Source organism: Macrobrachium nipponense, chromosome 32 (genome assembly GCF_015104395.2).
Source record: "Macrobrachium nipponense isolate FS-2020 chromosome 32, ASM1510439v2, whole genome shotgun sequence".
Lineage (NCBI taxonomy): Eukaryota > Metazoa > Arthropoda > Malacostraca > Decapoda > Palaemonidae > Macrobrachium > Macrobrachium nipponense.
In genome coordinates this window covers 24,087,250-24,113,063 of record NC_061094.1, presented here as the reverse complement: position 1 = coordinate 24,113,063, position 25,814 = coordinate 24,087,250, and positions in this window count along the sequence as shown.

The following is a 25,814-nucleotide window of genomic DNA, read 5'->3' as shown; positions in this document are numbered from 1 at the left end:
TCTTTATCGCTACCTTAGAAAATAATCGTTGAATAAATAATGCGGCAAATTAGATAGATTTATCGATTTATTGCTTTATGCTATACTCTGCAGGTCTGAATCTACCCCTTTCTATACCTTTTACGACTGATTATGAAATGATAAAGACATGTTCAGAGAGAGAGAGAGAGAGAAGAGAGAGAGAGAGAGAGAGTGACTGAGCAAGCTTTTAAATAAAAGGTTTTGTTCAATGCAACTTGGAAAGGGCGCCGGAGGGTAAGCTTATACCAGACTACTTGATTAGGTTGAATCTCCCTCAATCATAATAAAGCATCATTTAAAGACTTTATCTTCGGGAATAACCGAAGTGGGAGCGTTCCTTCTTGTTCTCCCAATCGTAGTAATGACCCCAACCGGTACATTATTCCTCTACTGAAAACCAAATGCGCCTCATCCTCTTTCCTGTGGGCCCGATGATTATCTGGCCAATTACAAAAATCGTTAAACTACGACAGCTTCGCTATTGGCCCGAGATATATACTCCTATCCCCGCACGGGTTGAATGAGGCCCGTTGTCATAATCTTCCTCATAAAGGCCACCATACTACTATACCTGTCCTTATGACAAGGCTACAAGTTTCCAACCGTTGTTATCAAAGGCACGAATGGCCTATTTAAGGTTATCTCGTTCTGGCTATTACTATCCATTTACTGGTAAACAGGGGACGGCTACCCGCTTTCACATCAACAGAACACCACATACGAAGAAACCGGCACTTTAAAAGTGGATGCGCTGCTTATTTTATGGCGATTTTATCACGATACGATGGGTTAAGTAACTGTTTTTCTCCTGCGGGGTACGAAACAAATAAGTCTGGAATTTGGCTCAAGTTAAAAGGAAAAATAGTTGCGTTTTGTGACAATAATTAAAGAAAAAATTCTAATGGTGCAACTGTAGGGAATTAAATGTGAACACTACAGAAATTGGGTTGAGATGCAAATGCAGTTCATTAAAAAATGGATTTAAGCAACCGAGTAGCAGTAACAAGACTTCGCAAACCTAAGCTTATCTCTGCATCAGTGGAACAAAATCAGACAAAAACTACTTTCGTACCTGTAAGGGGAAAAGAAAAATAATCCGCTACTTAGTTATAACAATTTCCTGCCCAATATTTAAAAAATGAAATTTTTTTAAATATTGTTCTGGAATCGTCGATGTCTGTTAATGTGACGGTGGTTTATCTGTTCAATTAAAGTCTGTCGTAAGCTAACAAATTAACCTATTTCCCAACATGAGGCAAGCCTTAAGCCGATAACCCAATCAATGGCGTTTACCTTGTCTTTATTCAGCTACATGATTGGAATCAAGTCAGGTAGACAAGGATGTTTGTATTTCTAGGGTCTAGTGATTTTAAAAGATTTTTTTCTCATTTTGCGTGTGTGTTTTTGTATGAGTTTGGTGGGTTTGTGCTAAAAGAAGAGGAGGAAATTCGGCTACAAGTTCAACATGTGGCCTACTTAACTGCAAATGACGTGAAGAAGGTACTGGAGTGACTGAGAAATAAAAGCACCTTGTACAAAATGGTCAACAAGGCCACTCAGGTAGCGATCATTTACTTCGTGTCTGGTGCAGTACACTGTTAAGTTGCGCCGAGGGTTCATAGCTACATTGTTTTTGGTTCCTGACTACTGAACTGTTCGATTTCTTTCACTTTTAACACCCCTTAGGAAAGTCAGCTGGAAATAAGTTATCTGGTTAAATTACTCCATAATGATCGTCAAAGTAAGCAAAGTATCCTACATTCACCTGAAAACGTTGCTGGATTTTAGAGAACTACTGTACACTTAAGTGAAGTTAAAAATAAACTGGATTAGGGAAAGGTGGTTTCCCATGATACCCGGGAACAGCTCTGGTTCTAACTTGCAAATATCAAGACTTCATAGGCAAGAAAAATGTGGACTTCATCCAACACGTTGGTTGCCTCAGAGGAAAAGTAATGTTGCATAATGTAACAAAAATTGCTTACAAGTAAACTTTTTGTTTGACGATAATTCAGAATTGTCATTTTACGATTATCGCTTGATTCTTTATTCCTAAGGTCTATGACTTGAGATATGATATAAAATGAACAATGCACTCTGTTACTGGAAAGAAACTGTAGATTTTGTATAAATAAGTCAAAGACCGTAACTGCAGTCGTGAGTAATCTGATGGTAGCAATGTAGTTTTGCTTTCCTCATTTCTGTACATGTCGGTTAGAAGTATGCTTATTTCATAAGACACTGCATCGGCTAATGGAACTATTACTGATATCTGAATAAAATGCTTTGCCACTACCATAAGGAAACCTTCCAGAGGGAGCAAACTGGCATGCATATATGAAACAAGTGCGCTCACTCTGACTTCAGGCCATAACCAACAGGTAGGAATATACGCATGTAAAAGTAAATGGTCAGTATGGATGACATGATGACAAACACAATGGTGCCATATGGCAGCCTACTGGAAATTGTTTGAAGTTTGACAAATAAAAATTTGCTCCTGTATCTTTTCCAAAAGTTTGAGGTTTACCTTATACTCGATTTATTCGTCCTGAAAAGTCAGTGTATGTATTTTGAGGAACAACAAATCTTTGAAAAAAACTCATTCAATTTCTATTTGTCAACACACACTACTTGTAGAAAATCGTAAGAAGCAATCAGACAAGGTCAGGATGGAGGGTTCTATAGCAGGAGAGCTGTTACAAGTAACTGGGAGACTATCGTTACTACTGTGATCTTTAGGGGAAAGTTTCTTATTATAAATTTTCTCCAAAGTTAGATACTTTTCTATGAATCTAACGATAATTCTTCTTGGAGACTTCAGCAACAGCTGTAAGATCATTAAATATTCTGCATTTTGTTAGATTAGCTACAAAAATAAGTACAAATAACGTAACAAAATTAACTCATATATAATAGGAAGTCACTATTCCTTCACCTCTTATTTCAAGTCTCATATATTTCAAGTTTAGGATCCATTGCTTCCTTCAAGTATGTGAGGTGTAATTAGTTGTCACGACTTAGTAATAAGGATTTCTGGGTATTGTATAACCTTTCTTGTAGATACATTTCGTTGTAAATAAGTAAATTTACTTGACACGATTTACGGCAAGTTGACAATTCATTCGTGTAAGATGAAATTTCTTTCATGATGTCATCCATAGATCTTTAAGATCATGATCTGACTTTTCCATATTTTATGGCAAACTGAGGCTCTGACACTCAGACACACGTTCTGCCGCCCCCCCCCCCCCCCCCTATTTTTTTTTTTTTGCCCCCCCCGCGCGCGCGCGCGCAGGGGGCCTCATATTAACGCAGAATTTGCCCAAAGCACTCAGTAGTGGAGGCAAAAGTGTAGACGACTATGTTCGAGCTCGGAACCCTGTTTGCGCTGGACGAATAGCGAATCCAGCAAGTCCCAACTTCCAACAACATTATTTAAAAAGGTACATACTTTACAAGATCCCAGAACCGAACTATTCCATTATCACTCTCTCGTTAAACAATTCTTATTAGCTTTACAATAGGCTAGGCCAATTGCACGTAAGCTGCAGTCTTTTTAAACCAAAACCACTGTAATCTGACAACTGTCCTATATGGATAACGTTCAAATGGATCAACTTTTGACCTTAGTCATATTGCAGTATGACATGCCAAAAAAGATTTGTTTAGTAACATGACCTTTAAAGTACTGGCTTAATCTAATAAAAAAAAACAATCAAATAAGCATATTCATGTCCTAGTCATCGTTATAAAAAACAGCCTGGTTTTGCTATTCTTAATTTAAAAGCGATTGCTAAATTCGAAAACATTTTTTGAAGGTTCCTTGGATATCTCTGCAAAAAGATAAGCGACTCATACGAGTACTCGCATCCGTAATAACCACCATCATTCCGAAGGAAAGTACGGCTAACATTTCACTGTATTCTATGACGTAATCTCAGCGCAAAAAAGCCTCCTTGTACATACGTGTAACCCCACCATGATGTTAACAAATCCTAATTCTCTCTCTCTCTCTCTCTCTCTCTCTCTCTCTCTCTCTCTCTCACACACACACACACACACAGATAAGCAATAAACAACAAATTCAGCTACGATCAACACTTCTTTTTGTAGTTTCTCGTAACTAGTGCCGAGAAGGTTTCATTTTCTGTACTAAAGATAATTTGAAGATGGCTGTTGGTTCTCAACTGGCGAGTTATCCGTGGGCCACTTTTCCTTTTTGATTCAAGCCCATCCAGGAGTATGTCACTTTCATTTCGAGTGAGATACGTCCATCTTCTCAATTATTATCTAATAAGAAATGGCTACTAATGAAGGTGTCTTGACTGCAAACTTCCGCGAATGAATGAAGGAGGAACTCGTTGAGAGGAGATTACATCGATATCTGAATTTGAAATATAGTTTACAACGAATTTTACGTCGATATGAAAGACGCTATCGCATCGGCCATCTCCACGACTCTTCGTAAAATTTTCAGATATCGTTTAGAGGAAACGATTGAAATGAAAAAATCGTGCTTCTAATGATGACCCTAATAATTGATAATTCATGAGATTTTCCTCACATTTCGTACAAATCCCTTTCGCGTTCATGACAAAACTCAATCAAGAATTGATTTTAATTGAGTGCAATGTAAGTGGTTGTTAGAGTACCGAAAACCCCCCTCTCTCTCTCTCTCTCTCCAGAGTGCTATCCCTTTCCCGAGAGGCAATAAAAAATATACTAAGCACTTCAGTCAACTACTGAACTTCAACACAGTTGTCAAGGTATAAAACAAACTGCCTTATCACTGATTAATATAAATGAGCGAGGTTATCAGAGGTACAATGTTTGCACGAGGATTCCGTTAGCAAAGAATTATGGTGAAGATACAAACGGCTCGTTTGTATCCTCTTACCGCATCGGTCTTATCAGGTCACTGCGAAGATGGCTGCATAACTGGACGAGATTTATTGTGTAGGAGTTCGGAAGAGACAGAGGAAACCCTGTTTATCAGTCACTTCCTATTTGGCTGGTGCTTCATTTTCAAAGTGAAAGTTGCTTTCTTATTCTTTGGTTGGAAAAGTATTTAAAACGCATCCACCTGAAGGTAGACATTGACATATTCAGATAAAGCACGCGCGCGCGCACAAACACACACACACATATATACATATAAATGTATGTGTATGTATATATATATATATATATATATATATATATATATATATATATATATATATATACTACATATACATATTTATATATGATTTGGTTTGATAATTCTGTTCTACTATCAAAATATTTCATATACCCTGGCTTGTGTTTGGTCACAAGTTGAATCTCAAAAATTATTGGCTATAATTATGTAAAAAAAGAAAATTAATTATTTCCATTAGTTTTAGGTATTGTCAAGGCTATCAAAAGATTGTAGTTCGTCTGTTAATTTTCATTCAACTTGCAAAGTCACTTTTAGTTTTGTGTTAACTTATTTCTGTTACATCTGGAGCGTTTCGGGTATAACGACTCTTTTTCACAGGTTACGAAACTATAATATTTGTCTTACTACCCTGTGATAGGGGTGTGAGAATACTACACGTACCACCGTAGGTCCTGCGTGTCGTAAAAGGCGACTAAAAGGACAGCTGCTGCCTTGCAGTCTTACTTTTTTAATAAAAGGGTTAGGTCCACCGCCAATAACTGTGTAAACTGCTGCCTTGCGGTCTAACTTTTTAGCAAAAGGCTAGGCCCACCGCCGATAACTGTGGAAACTGCTGCCTTGCAAGTCTTACTTTTCAGTAAAAGGCTAGGCCCACCGCCAATAACTGTGGAAACTGCTGCCTTGCAGTCTTACATTTTAGTAAAAGGCAAGGCCCACCGCTAATAACTGTGGTTGATGACAGCAAGGGTATGCAGTCGTAAAAACCCCTTTGCCTAATAACAAACCATGCCTGATGTTGTAAGGAAAGGAGCATCAAGCAACCGACCCCTTATTGTAGGGATAACTGTGGGAAAGAAGAAGATACTATAATATTTGTCTTACTTCAGAACATTCATAAAGTAGGCATTGGTGGTAGACAAGCACTGGTTAATACAGTAAGTATTACGCATCTTGTCTCTTAGTTTATTATAAACCTGCTTCTGGCAAATAAAAAATAAATAAAAAATATAATCTCACCAAATATCTCATTAAATATATTTCTCAAAAAACGAGGAGTGAAAATTCTGGGTAATACTGACTGCTGTGGAAGAACTCTGTAGTTTTGGAAATTTGCTTGTTCGCTGTTCCAGTACCGATGCATGATACCTACAATTGATATGCTTTCGGTTTTAGGGTTTATCAATCCATCATAAACTAAAATTTCATGCAATGTTTGGTTTTCAATCGTGGCACTGAAGCAGATGGCGTACGTATTTTGTACTAAACACACAGCAGGAGGATTTACAATCTGAAACCATTTCTGGGGATAGACACGCCAGCTAATTGGTGAACCTGTGGCGAAACTATATCTAGGCAATGCTAGTCCAGGTTAAAATACATTATATTAGGCGTGTCTCAAAGTCTGCGATCGTGCAGATTTAATAGGACATTTCACATGGATGATAGATGACAATTAATGGATTTTATAATAGGGGTAACGCACAAAAGGAATATTCTGGATCCGAAATAAATTTGTACTAATCGGCAGAATATTCCATACAAAAACTAAAGTTTCATCCAGCTACTTACTTTCATAGTAATAATAAAACGTAATGAATATTTAAATATCCTAACTTTTTGTGTAGCAACGATATTACACGGAAATAACTACGTTTAGACTATTTATCATTCAGCCCAGGCCCAGACCTTATGTAAGTAAGCAAAATGAGTATTCTCTGGGGTCGGAACTGTTGTCTCGATCTTTTATCATATTACTGTCATTAATTACGGTGTAGAAGAAGAAGACTGTTATCATTTTACACAATACAACAAATAATACTCTACTTATCCAAGATGCTTTGTTGTTCTCATTTAAGACGACAGTATTCCTTTCGTTCTTAATGAATTATAGCGTAGTGCTGATATTTTTGTAGTTGGTTTCGAAAAACGGGAACGTTCTCATGGTATATACGGTGGTCTAACAGTCTTACCCCAGCTTCCCTGCGCTCGTCAATCAAAGCTTTAACAATTACTACTTCGAAACCAGACATCACAGTTTTTCCAATGATATTTCCCTCCGGCTGTCTACGGCTTTCTAATGGTCTCTGTAGCATGCTAACTCTGTCATTTATACTAATTAGGGACGCAAGGTATTTTATCTGCTCATTAAGACTTCCAATTGGTGTCTCGTAATTCACTCTACTTTCGCAAAGGGATTTGTATGGTATGATAAACCGCCACACCTACACAGATCCCGCCAGAGTGTATTTCGATGCTCAGGAAGGGTACTGTGCTGTTTGATGGAGATCCTTAAGAGAATCAAGGAATATATTCCTGCACAGTTTTATCCAATTGTGTACTTTTGTTATGGCCATTGATTTCTGTGACTTTTTTTTTTAATATTATTATTACTATTCAAAAGATGAAAACCATCCATTCATGTGGAACATGACTGTTTAGTAAATTAAACATTGGAGAGAGAGAGAGAGAGAGAGAGAGAGAGAGAGAGAGAGAGAGAGAGAGAGAGAGAGAGAGAGAAGTATCTTCTGAATTATTTCTCCCGTGAGATCATGGACGGATTCGCTGGCATTGTTCCATTTATTTATTATGACCTATTTGCATATACTCTAACGAAAAACTGTCCTTCCATGTCTAGGTTTTTTCTTTATTGCACTCCCTAACGCCAGGATTTGTCTACACTAGTCACCCCACAGTCACGTACTTTATTCCTTGCGTAGGTCAAAGAAGACAATCGGCGTTTTATTGAGAACGTTGCTCTTGTTAACCTCAAGTCCCAAAAACTTATTTGCCGTTACTTACCGATCTTCAGGTTTGTGCGAAAAATGAACTTAGCGGGAAAGTAAAAAAACAAAATAATATCAATGACTTACAGGTACGTTAAAGGAATGATAAAACTAAAATCTGTTTGAGATCTAAATATGAACAATAAGACGAAGTACCGAAGTCTGTTTTGGGGAATGAGAAACAAAAGTTTTCATTTTTCTGTGAAATGAAAGCTACAGCCACTTTCATTATTACCTTCTGTTTTAATAACCTTCATTCCAGAGAAATTTAGTACACCCGCTTATTAGTCAGGTAGGACGGGTACCATTACATGCATAATGAACGGGGAAACTCCTGCAGCTGCAAGTGAACTTGCCTATATATCATAAGATTTCACTCATAACGGAATCTTCTTTCAAGAACCTGAATCTTCATTCATTTAAGGGAAAGGTTCAGCCTGATACATTCAGTACTTATAAAAATGAATTCTAACAGTTCTGTACCTCGCAAGCATGCTACCTTTAAATAACTACATTTACGGATGTATAATATGAAAAACTAAAGTAAAATCTTCCTGAGCCTAATAAATTATACATGCCAGTGCATGTATAATGAAAAAATAATGTATCTTTTTTTTATTTCCTACCTCTTTCATGAAAGCTTCGGCCGGTTATGGTTACCCTCTTTTGATCGGAGCAGGGCGTGTTCCAGACTCCGTGTAAAGGGTTTTTCAGTAACAAGACGACCTCTCTTATTCAACCGCCTGCGAGCATCTCTTCACCTTCGCAATTCTCTCTAAGCTAACATCGGCTTGTCATTGCCTATTTGATCTGCGGGGTCCCTTCAGCCTCGCCATCTATACTGATGTCAGACAAACGGCTTTAGTCTCCGGGCATTGCTTTCTACGCTGTGTGGCCCCGTTGCCTAGAGGTTATTATGCGTGTTTACCTCTCGTCGGTAATACTTTATCCACTCATTAGAAGCCTTAGGGATTGTTCTCCCAGAACTCTACATTTGTAAGGGCCAATCTTTATGGCGGGCGAAACAATGAGGGTTAAGGAAGGCAGGCCCCTTAAAGCCGTTCCAGAGCCCTACAGCCGAACACCCTAACGGCCACTAAATACACCACTTGCTGCATCGACAAATTGCAAAAGAGTACCGATAATGAACGGAATGCCAACTAAAAGTCGGCTCCTTTTGGTCCATGATTTATCTCAAGAGTTTTATCTTCCATTTACCTGTAAATGTTTGCTGAACTTAAGGTTCAACGATGATAAATGGAGAAGGGGGCTTCTTTGTGCCCTCGCATTACTACTTACACGTCATGATTGTTTGTTTCTTTAACCCTTACAATTTAAACTAATTACCTAGTCAGTGTAAGTTTCTCGCGAGGAATATAATTAATCCATATATAATGGGAAGCAAGACTTGTGGATGCAACAACGATGGTGCTCTGTTTTGAAAAAATTTATACATATATTCATTACGCTTTTCCCCAACTAATGGATTACGACAATGTGAAGTTAAACTGGAATCTATGTTAACTGTTTCCAAGATTTCCCTTCTATGCAGTTAGAATGAGTTCTATATTAATACCTTGATGCCCCTTTAAACATTAAGCTATGAAAACAAAACATTAACCGAAAGGAAACTTTTTTAAATTATATATATATATATATAATATACTATATATATATATATATATAGATATATCTATATATATATATATATATATATGATATTATTAATATATATAAACTGTCAGCTCTACCTTTCATACCACAAGCATATTTATTGTTCATTCAGTTTTTTATACGTTTAGCAAAGAAAATGTCAACCCCAAATTAGAGCAAAATTAATCAATCTATTTGTAAAATGTCACGAAATTCTTTGAAAAACCACAACACTCGCTAACTTAATGATCTTACATTTCGGACACGTTTCGCAGTTATACTATATCTCTTTAAAAAGCCCGTTCTAAAATCCTCATTACTTTAGAAATATTTTGAAAAAAATTACCAAAGTGAACACAAAATCCACCGAGGAACGCAAAATTTCATTTATAAGGAGAAATTTCATCTAAAGAGTCCGCGATTACCAGTCATCGATCCGCACAAATCAAATTACATTTCATGTCATACACAGTAACAGAATATGATATACGGTTAGTTGGTAAAAAAAAAAAAAAAAAAAAAAAAATCTGAAATCTGGCTTTTAACTAAGCCTATATTTCGCTGATGAAAAATGCAAAATGGAAACCTTTTGAAACATCGATCATTTTCCAAGGTTATATTTGGATATAACATGTATTTTAATTTAAAGGAAACTTACGATTATAAAAAATAAGAGAAGATTTCATCAATTTCATCCCATTGTTTGCATTGTTTTCGAAGTCTTCTTCTTAATTTAATCTTAGTCGGGGTCACTATTTACAGTAATTTGTATGCAACTTACAGCAAATCATAATTTTAAAAATGGGACCGCCTGTTCTTTCCGCTTCTTTGGCTTTAACTGTCTACTGCTACATTCATTGGGTTTCATTTATCGCCACTGGTAACGATTTGGTCAATGTTTCCACATTTCGACTGCCGATTATTGTTTATATGAACGAGGCATAATGATGGTAAACATCATCAGAAACAAAACATAAAATACTAGCGTATGCGGCACTATCATCCGTGCTGACAACCAGAATTAAAGATATATTTCTTTTACTTGAACAGATGGATTGAAAGTTTCTAATGGAATACCTGTTGCAACAGTTAAGTAGATGAACAGTTACTCAGCAAACCAGCTTTTTTTTACGGGGAGAGAAAAGACGGAAAATACAGAATTAATTATTGAAGAGAAACCATCTCTCCTGCTTCATCACTTCCACCATTCAGACATTTATTACTCGTGAGTGGAGAAATCGGATATTTATTAAGAGAAAACGTGAAGTGATTGATGCTTTGCGGGGATATGCTGCTACCTCGGGGAAAATATATTTAACATACTGAAAATCTTAATAGGACTTGCAAACATATTTCAGGAGCACGAGTTTTTACTTGCACAGAAGACAAATGGTTTTATATAGTTTTCATGCAACAAATTCCTTCCCTCTGGCAGCCACACTTTCTTTTGATTTCATTGTGCGCAAATCTGCTTAGATAAACACACTCTTCCTGGTGCATTTGACGCAAGTAATATAATCAATAAAAGCTTTCAATTTCGCATTTCCGGTCATTATTCCTATTCTACTGCTAATCTTCCAAACGCAATGTAAAGTTGCAGCCTTCCATTCTCTCTTTCTTAGCCCCATTTATAAATCAGCAGACATGCAGTTAGTGAAAGCCTCCACTATTGGTACAGCGTTCTTTAACCAAGATATGCCAGGTATTTCTATACCATGATCAGAAATACAAGGTAGGATTTAAGACGCTGTGGTTCTCGCAGCATAAAACTGCTCCTTTCCAAAAAATTCAGCCAAACGATTCTACTGTTATTATTCCCCTTCTCGAGTTGTACAACGTTCGTCAAATACACCTGTCTGTGACAACGATATCCTCTTCGTAATTATAGCGTCTTCTCCTCGATGCATTTCAGGGAGGGAGTTTTTGGTGCCGGAGGAAAGCTGGGGGAGGAAGGAGGAGGAGGAAGGTGATGATGGGGCTTCTGAACCTGAGTCTTACTTTTATTGCAGGTACTTCACTTCATGCACACCTCCTCTCCGCCCACACCAGCTCACGCCGTTCAAAGAGGCCCAAAATATTTTCCTATTCCGCTAGATGGTCGCTCCATGAAAGTTTCGTCTGATATACATGAACTCGCTGACTTTTTTACGGTGTTATTTGTATCCTGGGATTCGGATGCAAGTTCTCTCTCTCTCTCTCTCTCTCTCTCTCTCTCTCTCTCTCTCTCTCTCTCTCTCTCTAATCCCATGTCTGTGATAGATGACATTAAAGTCTCCCTCAAACTGACTTTTGCTTTGTACTTTTGCTTTGTAGAAAAGAATACTTCACCATAAAAAAGCAGTAACATGGGTTGTAACAGAGTATGATGAATTCAAAGGAATTCTTTCGATTAACATTTGAATAGAACAACACTTCAGTTCCCTATGCACAGCATACACACGCTCTTCATTCATTAATAAAAGAACATTTATCTATTCGAAGATGTGAATGAGTAATTCAGGTAAGGCTCTCTTGTTAGTTCAGAATAGATATCATATTTCACCTGGGGATAAAAACTTAAAAGCAACCTTATCGGACTTTACGTTCCACATTCCCATGCAAATGATTACATATGCAATCAAATTACACATTAAAGCTGCCTGTTCAATCACTCTTTACAGAGAGAGACGCTCCCCAATTAAAGGCATGCAAATCGGAAGAAATATCGACTAGTTTGTACTGTAGTACTTAGTCCATTGCGTCAGATAAAAAACTGCAAAAGTAAACAAACGTGAAGTATAGGGATGAAACCTGTTATGTTTAGAGTTATAGGATATAAAAACAAGTTCTTTATGGCAATTATAGAAGAAGAACCATAACAGGTAACCGTAAACAACGTAGAGGACTTCATTAGCTGAAAATGTATGGTGTACTTAATTTCCTTCCATGTAAGAGTACCGATTGAAACCTTTATATGATCCTGTTGTTGATGTGCCATGCTGAGATATATATATATATATATATATATATATATATATATATATATATATATATACACACACATATATATATCAGGCCTCTCTTCAAAACACTAGAAACCACTTGTTGTCAAAGCAAATATCAGAGAATGATAGCAACTGCCTCTGGTCATCACTGCACTCTTTTTGGGAAGCAGTTTTCAAGGTACAGTGTGCTTAATATTCTACTAGTTATTTTTCTTAAATTGAAGCGACGGATACTTTCAGAGCTGCTCAATTTGAAGTCGGTATAACAAAGGAAAAGCTGGCGTTCGCTTTCTGTATACTCTCACAGACACAAATCCTGCCTCATCAACAGTATAACCGATTCAGGAAATAGAAAGGGAGCCAGAGAAATCCACATTCTTTAACTGTAAGATACTGAATACCTATCGACACGTTCATACAAGAATCAATGACTGCTACACAGGCATCTGGAATCAGAAGACTATCCGGTTTACTATGGACGAACGGCGGCGTTAAAACAGTGAAATGTATGCCTACCGTTATATCGAAAAATAATAAACGACGACATTCGACAGAAGTGAATAAATACTGACGTAAAGATCGTCAGTGGCCCGCCGGATATACTTGAAACTGATTTTACCAAAGAAAAACTGTTGAAATCAAACGCGATGTATTTCATTTCTCAGCCTCTATTTCCGTATCAATCTCCGGATAGTCTTTCAGTGAGCTCATTTTACACGCTCTAAAATTTTTTTCGCATTTGGTAATCCTTTTCATTCAGATCTTCCAGACAATGCTGTCCACCACTAAATGCCATGTCCTACAATGTTAATGTCTTCTAGACAATACCATACAGCACACAATACTAGAAATACTGCTAACTTCTAAGGCTTACAATTTGTTATGAGGTTCAACATCATACAGATTTCTGATAGCTTGGTCCCTACTGTGACTAAACTGAGGGATGGTCTTCTTAATCACCAAGTTGAAGCCTTGGAAAATCATAAGTTCACACTTAGTGCGAATGCCTTTGGTACAGCGAGCTGCGATGAATTTCACTTCATAGTTTAGTTATCAATATCACTTATTTCAAACGGGATTTCTGTTCTGGTTTACTATCGCCCCCCCCCCCCTTTTTTTTTTTTTTCTTTCAATTTAGGCGGCTTTCCCTATCCTCGTTAGGGCCCCCGGTCTTATAGCATTCTGCCTACTGACCTGGGGTTGTTGCTCACCTTATAATAATAATGATAGCTTACAGAGACTCACCATACAAGGACGAGTATGACTGAGCAGCAATCAGAAGGCCAGACCCGCCTCACCTAAGGAACACAATCGGCTTCTCTGAAGTAGATTTCTCTGACCCCTAGCTGTGATCTCAGTCTTGCTTTGGGATGGGGCGGGGGAAACAATTAGAGGGCGTTTCTGGGAAATTTCATTATTCTTCCCTTAACCAATGCACTGAATTCGCTTTTGGATAATTAGTTGAATGTTGTGGATCGCAGCAAAGAAGGTTGTGAGACTGGCAATACCACCGCAAACAGACTTGCTGAGAAATCGAATGTTATATATACAAACGTACACACATACACTATATATATACATGTATATATATATATATATATATATATATATATATATATATACACACACACAAATGTATGTATGTATGTAGTATATATATATATATATATATATATATATATATATATATTACTATATATATATATATATATGTCAGTTGCAGTTAAGAAAAACATATGGATTCGTAAACCTAAACACTTGTCGAAAACTGCAGGTAGTGGCCGTCTTGGCCACCCACACGATATTTATCGTTTTTTTATCTATCTTTTTTTTACTGTCACTTACCTCTGCAGTTCACTTTGCTTCTGCAGTGGGCTGCGTTTACTATTGGGTGCTCTGCCTTGCGGCACTCTGCTTTTCCCACACAATATATTAAAATATAAAAAGAAATGACATCTCTCTTTGTTGACTTAAGAGTTTTTCTTTAATTAGGCGTTAAGCCATGTGCGACTTTGTACCAAATATCTTCTAATAAGACATGTGTAAGCAAAGCTTTGATGGAATATACTTATATACGTTGGTTAGTGAATCAAAACTAGAAACAGCGTGAGATTAACAGGAACTCTTCGTTAATATAACAACTCAAAACTTCTATGCTGTCAGTTGAGAACCTCAGTATGTCATATTCACAAAGTTAGTGCCATTCACAAAAATAGCTCTTAACGAGATATGTTCTCATTTCAGTGATGTCCAATAATCGCAACCTCCTCTTTCCTTCTTTTCCCACCTGAAGATATAGCATATCTCTCGGTCTATGTGTACGCATAACCATTGCCTTGTAACAGCTACTCTTTACGTATAACTAGTTTTAAGTATCTGGAATATTTTTCTCACAAGCAATCCGCAATATTCATACGTACTTAAAAATACTACCGAGAAATAATTATAATGAGACTTGAATCATATTTCTAGTTCAGGTAACAATCTGGTATGGTATAAATGGTGAATAGGATTCCTAAATGATGATCGATTGAGAATGATGAGACCAGGTTAGGTTGATGCCCCTAGAGCCAGACGGAAATGGTGAAAGCGGAGGACCAGTGGGGCTGAGAGAGAGAGAGAGAGAGAGAGAGAGAGAGAGAGAGAGAGAGAGAGAGAGAGAGAGAGAGAGAGAGAGAGAGAGAGAGAACTATTTCAGAATATGAAATTATAAACAGGAGATCCACGTGATTACACTCACTCCTAGTCTGAAATATCTAAAAACGAAGCAAAAAAACTGAGGGGGAAGACTGTTGGGCAGAAAACATGATAAATATCAGTTTATTTTTTTACACTGGCATGCAACACATGTTCTGAAATCCATTATAACTTACTTTCTGTCAATAAAATCGGATGTTGTAAAATACATTTTACCTCATAATTACAAGAATGGCAGCAATTTAAACAAAGCCACTAGTGCGGTACAATATGTTTTCGAAATAACGCGTAATGTCATATCCCTCCAACATATAATCGATTTGCAAAAAAAAAGTAAAATGACAGACATACAGATCATAATTGCATGCACAAAAATACTTCGATAAAATTAACTAAAAAAGAAACAATGAAAACTGAGTTCTGCTGATACATCATTATGCTTTGCATGCCATCCTTTGGCCGGCAGCTTGCAAGCGCAGTGTACATGGATGGCCTCATTGGAGAATGCGTAACGAAGAGGGCCACTTTCGGTGGACCCCCAATGGTCCAGGTTACGTTAGAAGCCAAGCAAGACTAAAATAACAGAACTCGTGTCCAGCCTACACAATACAACCTATTAAGAAGGTGCACGATCTTGCCTTTCGTCAGCTCGCTTTGGCGCATGCGCTCAACCTCATTCTTTTTATCTCTTCATCCAGCTTTCTATCTCGGAAAGAATCATCTTTCTCTGTTCCTCAACAAAGTGAACACACAAGAATTGAGTTGCTTACAACCTATACCTATGAACGGCATTTTTATGACGTTGTCATCTTTTAGCCCTTATATGCATATCATCTTTAGCAGATGTTAGGGATGGATCTCTATGCATTATTCATCTCAAGAGGAATCTCAGGGACGAGAGGAGGAGGAGGAGGAGGAGGAGGAGGAGGAGGGGATCGGGGGGGAAGAGCTGCTGGTGTTGACTGTTTACTCATTCTGGTTCCATAAGAAAGTGCAAGTCGGCCCTGCCCAACGGAACCTGGACCCATTAGAGAAACTGGCGCATAGGAAATGTCGAAGGAGACGAAGAGGAAGAGCAGGTGAGAATGGAGGGTAGGAGGGAGGGGTTGGAGGATGAAGAGGAGGAGGGAGAGGAAGAGAAGTCGTAGAAGTTCTAGACTCATCCGTACAGAGGGAAAGTAGTCTTGATAAAAACTTGCACTGTTCTGTATGTTAGAAAATGTGAACGAAAACTCGGTGGTGACAAAAACAAGGTCTTGAGTGAGGAATCCTCGACTGTTTTTATCCAAAAAGGCCCAGGGGCTCCTGGGGAAGATGGCAACCGGATCTGTCTGTATCATGGCATCACGGTGCCACTGAGAGAGAGAGAGAGAGAGAGAGAGAGAGAGAGAGAGAGAGAGAGAGAGAGAATTTGAACAGAGGTCGAAATGAGTCCTTTGGAGGTCAACTTGAAAGAAATCAGCCCGATACGATACTGAAAAGAATTAGTTTTCGATGAGAAAATTATACATTACTTGAGATAAAAGCGGATAGAGAGAGAGAGAGAGAGAGAGAGAGAGAGAGAGAGAGAGAGAGAGAGAGAGGATGGCAGTCAACAAGAAAAAATGAGCAACTCGCTTCATGTGAACCCCTTAGCACAGTGGCGAACACATTCAGCGCAAGGTCCACTAACCCCACCTCAGCAAAGGATGCTAGAACATCCGTCCACAACCCCACCTCCCTTTCACACCCATCTCCTGGCTTCTGACAACTTCGCCCAGCGACCAGTCTAATCTGGCGACTTAGAACCGCATTATGTGTTACAATTTTACATTCGCTATGTAACGAGTACCACAAAGTGAGAGAGCACAAAAACGTTGGGTCTGACGGTTGAGAATTTCTTTCCTTTTTCTAAAGATCTGTCTTGGCAGAGTCTGGTATTTTCACAGGCTTCTCTGAAAAATATTAAGCTTGGCCCCTCTGATCTGTCCGTAGGAAATGTGAGCACTTATATTTAACGGAAGTTATATTTCGTTTATAAGCATATTTATACTTCGAAAAATTTCCTCACATATAATCGTAACAGAATACATTTATTGTTTTTAAACAACCAATATATTTTGTAACTCGTGTCCATATTCTGAACGGTGAAAGATCTGGTAATATTTTGTCTTTTTTTTTTTTTTTCAAAGAAAGAAATAAGCAAGGTGAAACAAGCAAGGTTAACTTGCCAGATACTTCTTTCACTTCTAGCACCGTGAGTGTTACAATTCAAGGAAAGCGATTAATGCTGTGGAATTCATCAAGAGAATGAAACTATTTCTCACCAAGCATCGCTGCTTATTCAAACACACTTGTGACTAATGGCAAATCATTTGTTTCAGCCAGAAAGGACTGAACTTCGGATCTGCTTGATTTACTGGTGACTCTCACCCTACTCGGATGGAATAAAAAATACATTGGTGAGATAATTGCGCGGTTCACGAGCTTGGATAGCTTGACAAATCAGGGAAGGCTATTTTGGCTTATAACTTTATAACTGCTATAATGGATGGAAATGTTTCATTTCGGTGTGCTCATCTGGTTTCAGTGCGGCTCACCAGTTGTTAGTTTAAAAGTCCATATTTTTTTTTTACCGAGGTCTTTATTTCTAAGCATTTCAAATGGAAAACACTTATTTTCTTCTTCTTCGCTACGAGGGGTGGCCCTAACTCTTATAATGCTTAGACTTCCCAACAACTTGCTTATGAATCGAAGCAAGGACCTTTCACCTATGATCTTTGTGATGGTATTTAAATGGGAAGGAATGGAATGGAATACAAAATTCAGGCTTGAAGCTTTAAATGGGAAAGGAGGAGGAGGAGGAGGAGGAGTGAATGCAAAAGCTGAATCAATGAATTTGCCAGAATGTGAAGCAACAATGAGTAGTCACAGTTAAGTGGTAAAGGGATTAAGTGACGTCAGTAAGCAAAATATGATACAGATAAGTTTGAATCAGCAAAATGACCAAATCATTACGCAAAAAAGAAATATAGCCCATACTTAATAGCAGAAGCCAATTATTCATCGATGCAATCTTAGACAAGATTTTAGACACGCCCCTTAGAAAACCTTGAAAACCAATTCTCAGTTGTCTGTGAACTACCAACATAGTATATCAATTCACTTCTAAAATACAATTGTACCCTTGCAAGCCTCATTAATGAGACTGAACAAAACTAAGATTTCTAATTCCTTCCATGGTTTGATTATCACAATTCCTGGCGCATTTATTTCTTTTTTGAGTTACTACCATTACAATCATTTGGTGACAGAACAATCGCACTTTATCTAATTCTGCCGGTAGCCAATCTCAGAAAGATCACTCAGGCACATCAACATACATCAACATATATGATGTCTCACTTAAATATTATAATGTACTTGTTGCTGTACCACCGCAAAAATTAAACAGCTGAATTCTCAGATGTGGGTGAATTACCCCTTTATTGTGTAGTAATCAGAAGACAAGAACTGCACAATGACAACTTGAATATCTTTACTTTCGTTATTGAACCAAATAATTGACAAGTTCTAACTTTATATCACACAAGCACAGAGCCCTCCCATTACAAAAGGTGGGGCCTTCATCTTTTCTCTTCTTCCTTACTGGGACCTTTGGAGAATAGAACCATCAGGTAACACTGCAATTAGGTTCTGGAGGATCCCTGAATTCAAGTTGACTCTTGACATGGGTGTGTGTGTGTGTGTGTGTGTGTGTGTGTGTGTCTGTGTGTGTGTGTATATATATATATAATATATATTATATATAATAATATATATATATAAATATATATATATATATATATGTATACCACGTAATATCTCAATATAATATATTAGATATTATTATTATATAATATATATATATATATATATAATAATGTTATACACGTATATATAATTATAATATATATATATATATAATATATATACTATATATAAATTCTTCTGTTAAAACAGGATACGGGTTTAAAGCTAAGGATTATATTTCGGTTGACTGATCCCCCACCCTTATCAAGTAGTGAATGACAAAAGAAGTTACATTTGCGAAATATGATATAGTTAGTGATTTGCTCCCAGGTGATGCCTGGACAACATAGTACGGCAATTTTCCATCATATAAATAACACGAACCATACCATGAATTGGAACTCATCCCGAATTTTATACAAAAGCAGATGTCGATACAAATGTCAGATGGTAGAATCTTCACTGATAAAACAACAAGAAATAGCATCAACCTTTCCAAGACAATATCTTCCTTAAGGCAACGATGAAGCAGATAAGACAACTGACAGAACCAACGTCGGATTAGCGGTGACCCCAGGCATATTACCTAAGTTCATATTTTCCACAATATATATTGAAAATGCAACTCCTTTTGTCATTCACTACTTAATAAGGGTGGGAGTCAGTCCACCGGAATATAGTCCTTAGCTTTAAACCAGAGTTTTAATGGTCCTTTTATGCTTTTAAATATTATACTATTAATCATATATATATATATATATATAGATATATATATATATATATATATATATATATATATATATATTATATATAATATATATTATATATTGTGTGTGTTATCTAATTATTTGCATGTAAGTGTACACTCCTTGTTAATCCAGCACCGTGACATTAAAGCATGAGATTTAGTATAATTTCAAATCATAACAGAATGACGTATTCTCTCTCTCTCTCTCTCTCTCTCTCTCTCTCTCTCTCCTCTTCCTCTCCTCTCTTCTCTCTCTCGCTCTCTCTCTCTCTCTCTCTCTCTCTCTCCTCTCTCTCTCTCTCTGTTTTGACATTTGAGAGGGAAGTTGTGGCTAATTTTCGAACAACAACCTTAGCATTCTAATATTATTGCTGTGAAAGTGTGTACTGGTTCAACTGAGAGAAGTATTATTTTCTGAGATAAAACCCCTCAAACCCATTCAAATATTTCATTGGGCATTATTCATCCTCACAAATTTAAGAAATCGCCGACACTGCAGGGTTCTTTCAGCATAACAGCAGACATATCAACGCACCTCCATGAATTGCTTCCAGATTTATATATCGATTCATTTGAAATTACTCATGAGTGGAAGTTTCGGCTTTCGGTCGCGCGTCCGAGAAGCTTCAAGCGAGGAACAGTCAAGAAACACAGGGTTCAAAGAGGTGATGACGTAATCGCCCCTCATCATCGGAGACACGCAACGTTTTTCTCTCTTCCTGTTTCAAGTTTTATGAAAAAGTAAAAGGGAGAATGAGCTCGTTGTGTATTTATCCATATTGGAATCAGTAAATACGACAGCCATTAGTTCTGGGCGTATCCCAGGTCGTGATGCAGTGGCGCGCGGGCGCGATCTTCTCACTCTGATATCTGGATGCTTTTCGATGTTCCCAGCCACGTATGATGATGATGTAAAGTCAGCCACCGTGAAAACCGCTCATGGATTTTTATATCACTGGTTTCACTGGTCGAACGTGTCTGGCTTTCTTGTTTGTACAAAAAACAAAGAAAATAAAATAAAAATATTATGAGCGAAAATCCAGCATAAATTGGTATATTTTTTGTGCTGCGACTATCGGGTCAAAATCAGGTCAATCAGGAAACACAAAACCCATGGCTACCGACTACAGAACTTACGAAGTGATTCTAAAAAAGAAAGTTCCAATGTTTACACAATTATCACGTGATTCTCCTGACAGTCTTTAACACGCATCGCCAGTGAAGACACCTTCAGCGACCAACTTCATAACAGAATTTCTTCACTTGAGCGAACTGTACGTTCTGAGCAACAAATGAAAACGAACACATATTGAATTTATCGTATGTTCAGCTGCTTTGTGTAATATGCATGGGAACTAATCCTCGCTTTATATCAAATTTGATTTCACTTTTTTTTAGTGAATTTAATTCAAATTCGCGATTAAAATTTTGGAAGACTAAACTCCTTTAGGAACTAAAAAAAAATATTAGCTGGGATTTTTCGACACTAGTTTGAAACAGAAAAACCGAAAATTTATTTGACAGAGGAAGAATATTACTGAAAACTTATCGAGTGCATGCACTCTTCCATCGATGGCCTTCGACCCTACGCATTGAAGTTTAGTCTTTTTTATACGAATTTTACATTTTGCGAGTTCATACTCTGTTTCTTTATCTCTCAGAGTTGGGGATAATCCTAAGTTTAATGTATCCGGCAAATTTCGAAGAGAGGTACAGTACACGTGTCCTTAAATTCTCTCTTAATGGACCTTTGACTTGAGATCCTTCGTTTTCCTCGGGACATTTTATTTTTCTTTCATTTCATATATAATCCTTTGGATGTTTTTCTTTTTATTATTGATGATGAATCTCAAGGTTCGCCAGAGAACTCATCTAAAGATGTTCAAAAAGATTAAGCTGGACAACCTTTGGACGAGAAATCTTTTTGGATTTGTTGAGAGCAAACGTGAGCTCGATCACACATTTCAGAGATAAGTGACTTTTCTCCGTTTTTTTTTTTTTTTTTTTTTTTCTTTTTTTTTTTTTTTCAGGACCACAAAACTTGAGTGTAATGGAGTGTTAAGGAAGAAGTTTGTGTGCTCAACCTGAGATCCCTTTAAAAGTTGATTTTCTGGCACGACGTCCTAACGACGACTTGGATCTTCATTTTATAGAGTGACGACATGGATCTCCATTTTTTTAAAGGGACGACTTGGATCTCCATTTTTTAGAGTGACAACTTGGATCTTCATTTTTTAGAGTGACGACTTGGATCTCCATTTTTTAGAGTGACGACTTGGATCTTCATTTTTTAGAGTGACGACTTGGATATTAATTTTTTTAGAGTCCCGACTTGGATCTTCATTTTTTTAGAGTCCTGACTTGGATCTTCATTTTTTTAGAGTCCTGACTTGAATCTTCATTTTTTAGAGTGACGACTAGGACTTGGATCTTCATTTTTTGGAGTCACGACTTGGATCTTCATTTTTTAGAGTGACGACTTGGATCTTCATTTTTTAGAGTGACGACTAGGACTTGGATCTTCATTTTTTAGAGTGACGACTAGGACTTGGATCTTCACTTTTTGGAGTCACGGCTTGGATCTTCATTTTTTTAGAGTCCCGACTTGGATCTTCACTTTTTGGAGTCACGACTTGGATCTTCATTTTTTTAGAGTCCCGACTTGGATCTTCATTTTTCAGAGTCACGACTTGGATCTTCATTTTTTAGAGTGACGACTTGGATCTTCATTTTTTAGAGTGACGACTTGGATCTTCATTTTTTAGAGTCACGACTTGGATCTTCATTTTTTAGTGTCACGACTTGGATCTTCATTTTTTAGAGTCCCGACTTGGATCTTTACTTTTTAGAGTAACGACTTGGATCTTCATTTTTTAGAGTGACGACTTGGATCTTCATTTTTTAGAGTCACGACTTGGATCTTCATTTTTTAGAGTGACGACTTGGATCTTCATTTTTTAGAGTCACGACTTGGATCTTCATTTTTTAGCGTCACGACTTGGATCTTCATTTTTTAGAGTGACGACTTGGATCTTCATTTTTTAGAGTGACAACTTGGATCTTCATTTTTCAGAGTGACGACTTGGATCTTCATCAGAGTCACGACTTGGATCTTCATTTTTTTGAGTCACGACTTGGATCTTCATTTTTTGGAGTCACGACTTGAATCTTCATTTTTTAGAGTGACGACTTGGATCTTCATTTTTTAGAGTGACGACTTGGATCTTCATTTTTTGGAGTCACGACTTGGATCTTCATTTTTTCAGAGTCACGACTTGGATCTTCATTTTTTAGATTGACGACTTGGATCTTCATTTTTCAGAGTCACGACTTGGATCTTCATTTTTTAGAGTGATGACTTGGATCTTCATTTTTCAGAGTCCACGACTTGGATCTTCATTTTTTAGAGTGACGACTTGGATCTTCATTTTTTAGAGTCACGACTTGGATCTTCATTTTTTAGAGTGACGACTTGGATCTTCATTTTTCAGAGTCACGACTTGGATCTTCATTTTTCAGAGTCACGACTTGGATCTTCATTTTTTAGAGTCACGACTTGGATCTTCATTTTTTAGAGTCACGACTTGGATCTTCATTTTTCAGAGTCACGACTTGGATTTTCATTTTTTAGAGTGACGACGTGGATCTTCATTTTTCAGAGTCACGACTTGGATCTTCATTTTTTAGAGTGACGACTTGGATCTTCATTTTTCAGAGTCACGACTTGGATCTTCATTTTTTAGAGTGACGACTTGGATCTTCATTTTTTAGAGTGACGACTTGGATCTTCATTTTTTAGCGTCCACTCTCAAGTAAACTATGCTATCGATCAATGATTTATGAATATCCAAAATTTATCTGCAGTTGAGCAATTATTCTTTTTCATTATCATGAAAGAAGTGAGCATTTAAAGTTAGCAAAGTGAAAACATTCTATGGTTGTTCCTTCACATCATGATGACCCAGATAACTCGCCAGCATTTTTTTCCCCCAGACATCCGAGTAATGGCAAAAAAATCTTATTCTTGTTTGATTATCTCCGTAAAACAGGTTACTTTGAACACACCAAGTTCGTTAAAAAAAATATTTTACAATCATGTAGATAATACTGCATCTAAAGATATCGACGTGTACTTCACTGGGGTTATTAAAATTACATACATACCTATCTGGTAAAAATTTACCAGCAGAGTCTAAAGCATATACATGATATATACATATATATATAATAATAATATATATATGTATATATATATATATATATATATATATATATATATATATACACACACATATATAAATATATATAATATAATATATATATATATATATACATATATATAATATATATGTATATATGCCATATATATATATATATATATATATATATATATATATATATATATAATATATATATATATATATATAGCGTGAACAAAAGTAGTTGGACAGTAGGTGAAATAAGATTTGTGTTAGGGTTATATTATAACGACGGTAGTTTTTTCTATTGTTATTATCTTAATATTATTTGATAGTTCCTTTGTATTTTATTATTGTACATATAATAAAATTTTACTATTAATGTAATAATTGTTTATAAAAATTTAATTGTATTAGTTAATATAACTATCTACAATCTCAAAATAAATGTTTTCCTCTAGTGTTCACCTACTTGTGGGGTGCCTGCCAAAAAAACATAACATTGGAAAAATCTTTTTGATAAAATAAACGAGTTTATGGAGGTGGGAAGTGGGAATAAAAACTGAGCGGAGGAGTGACGAAATGCAAAGTAAGGTGAAGATAAAACAATTGTGTGTGTGTATGTAAGCGTGTGTGATAGAGAGAGAGTCTGTTTGCGGTATGCCGTTACAAGACAGAAGGAAGGTTGTTGACAGAAGTGTAGGAAGATGGACAAGGTGGTCAGTCGAGAAGGCGATAAGAAAAAGAAGGCATGCAATACAAAAACTGGGAAATAGTTGAGCAGGAACTTCGGAAATAATAAATTGTGCTGCAAAGAGGGAAATGGACGGAAGTGACCTCTGAGGAGAATGCAGTCCTGGGTGAGTATTCTGAGAATTCGTTGAATAGCGAAGACAGAATATAGGCAGCTCTGAATGAAGCAGGAGTGGAATTGCTCCAGTTTGAGATTTCTTATGGATGTAACTGCCTAAGATATAAGGAGGACAATAAAGTCACTGAAAAAATGAAGATGAGTTGTATTTTGAATATTTTTTGAATGTGGAGGATTGAAATGAAGCAGAGCTGAATTATGCAAAAGTGGAAAAGGTTAGGGTATATGTGGGAATGCTTGTGAAGCACTGTTGAGGATATAATGAGGAAATTGCTGAGACTAAAAAAAAATCAAAGATACCTTGAGCTGGATGGATAACAAGTGAGATACTGCATTACAATGGTGTAAGTGTGATGAGAGCCTGACCAGGGTGAGTAAGGCAGGCATGGATGAGGGAAAGGATCAAAAGGAATAAATGAAATGAATGGTTGTTGATTTGCATAGGGGTAAAAGTGATAAGAGAGACTCAGAATTATAGGGGCATATGATTTTAATCTGGAAAGTAAGGCATATTAAAGAAAGTCTGGCAGCAGAAGAACACAGTGGGTTTAGTCTAAGGTGTATTTGTTACAAAATAGCCCTGTGCAAAGTTTGAAATGAAAAAAAATGTAAGTGGCAAACATGGGCCTCAATAAGGTTTTGACAGAAATGAAGGCGAGGCAATGTGGAAGTTGAGAGTGAATGGTATAGAAAGTAAATTGCTGAGAATGATGAAAAGTTTTTACAATGAAAGTGAAGCCCGTGAAAGATTTTTTGGGTACAAGAGTGACAGATTTGGTGTAAGTAAAAGGCTGAGACAAGGCTTGACTATGTTCAATATCTGTTTAATATTTTTATGGATAGGAATGTGAGAATTCAGAGAAAGAACAGTAGATGTAATAAGTTTTGGGGTAATAAGGAACATAAATAGAGTTTGGAATGGCTGATGTTCCCAAATAATACAT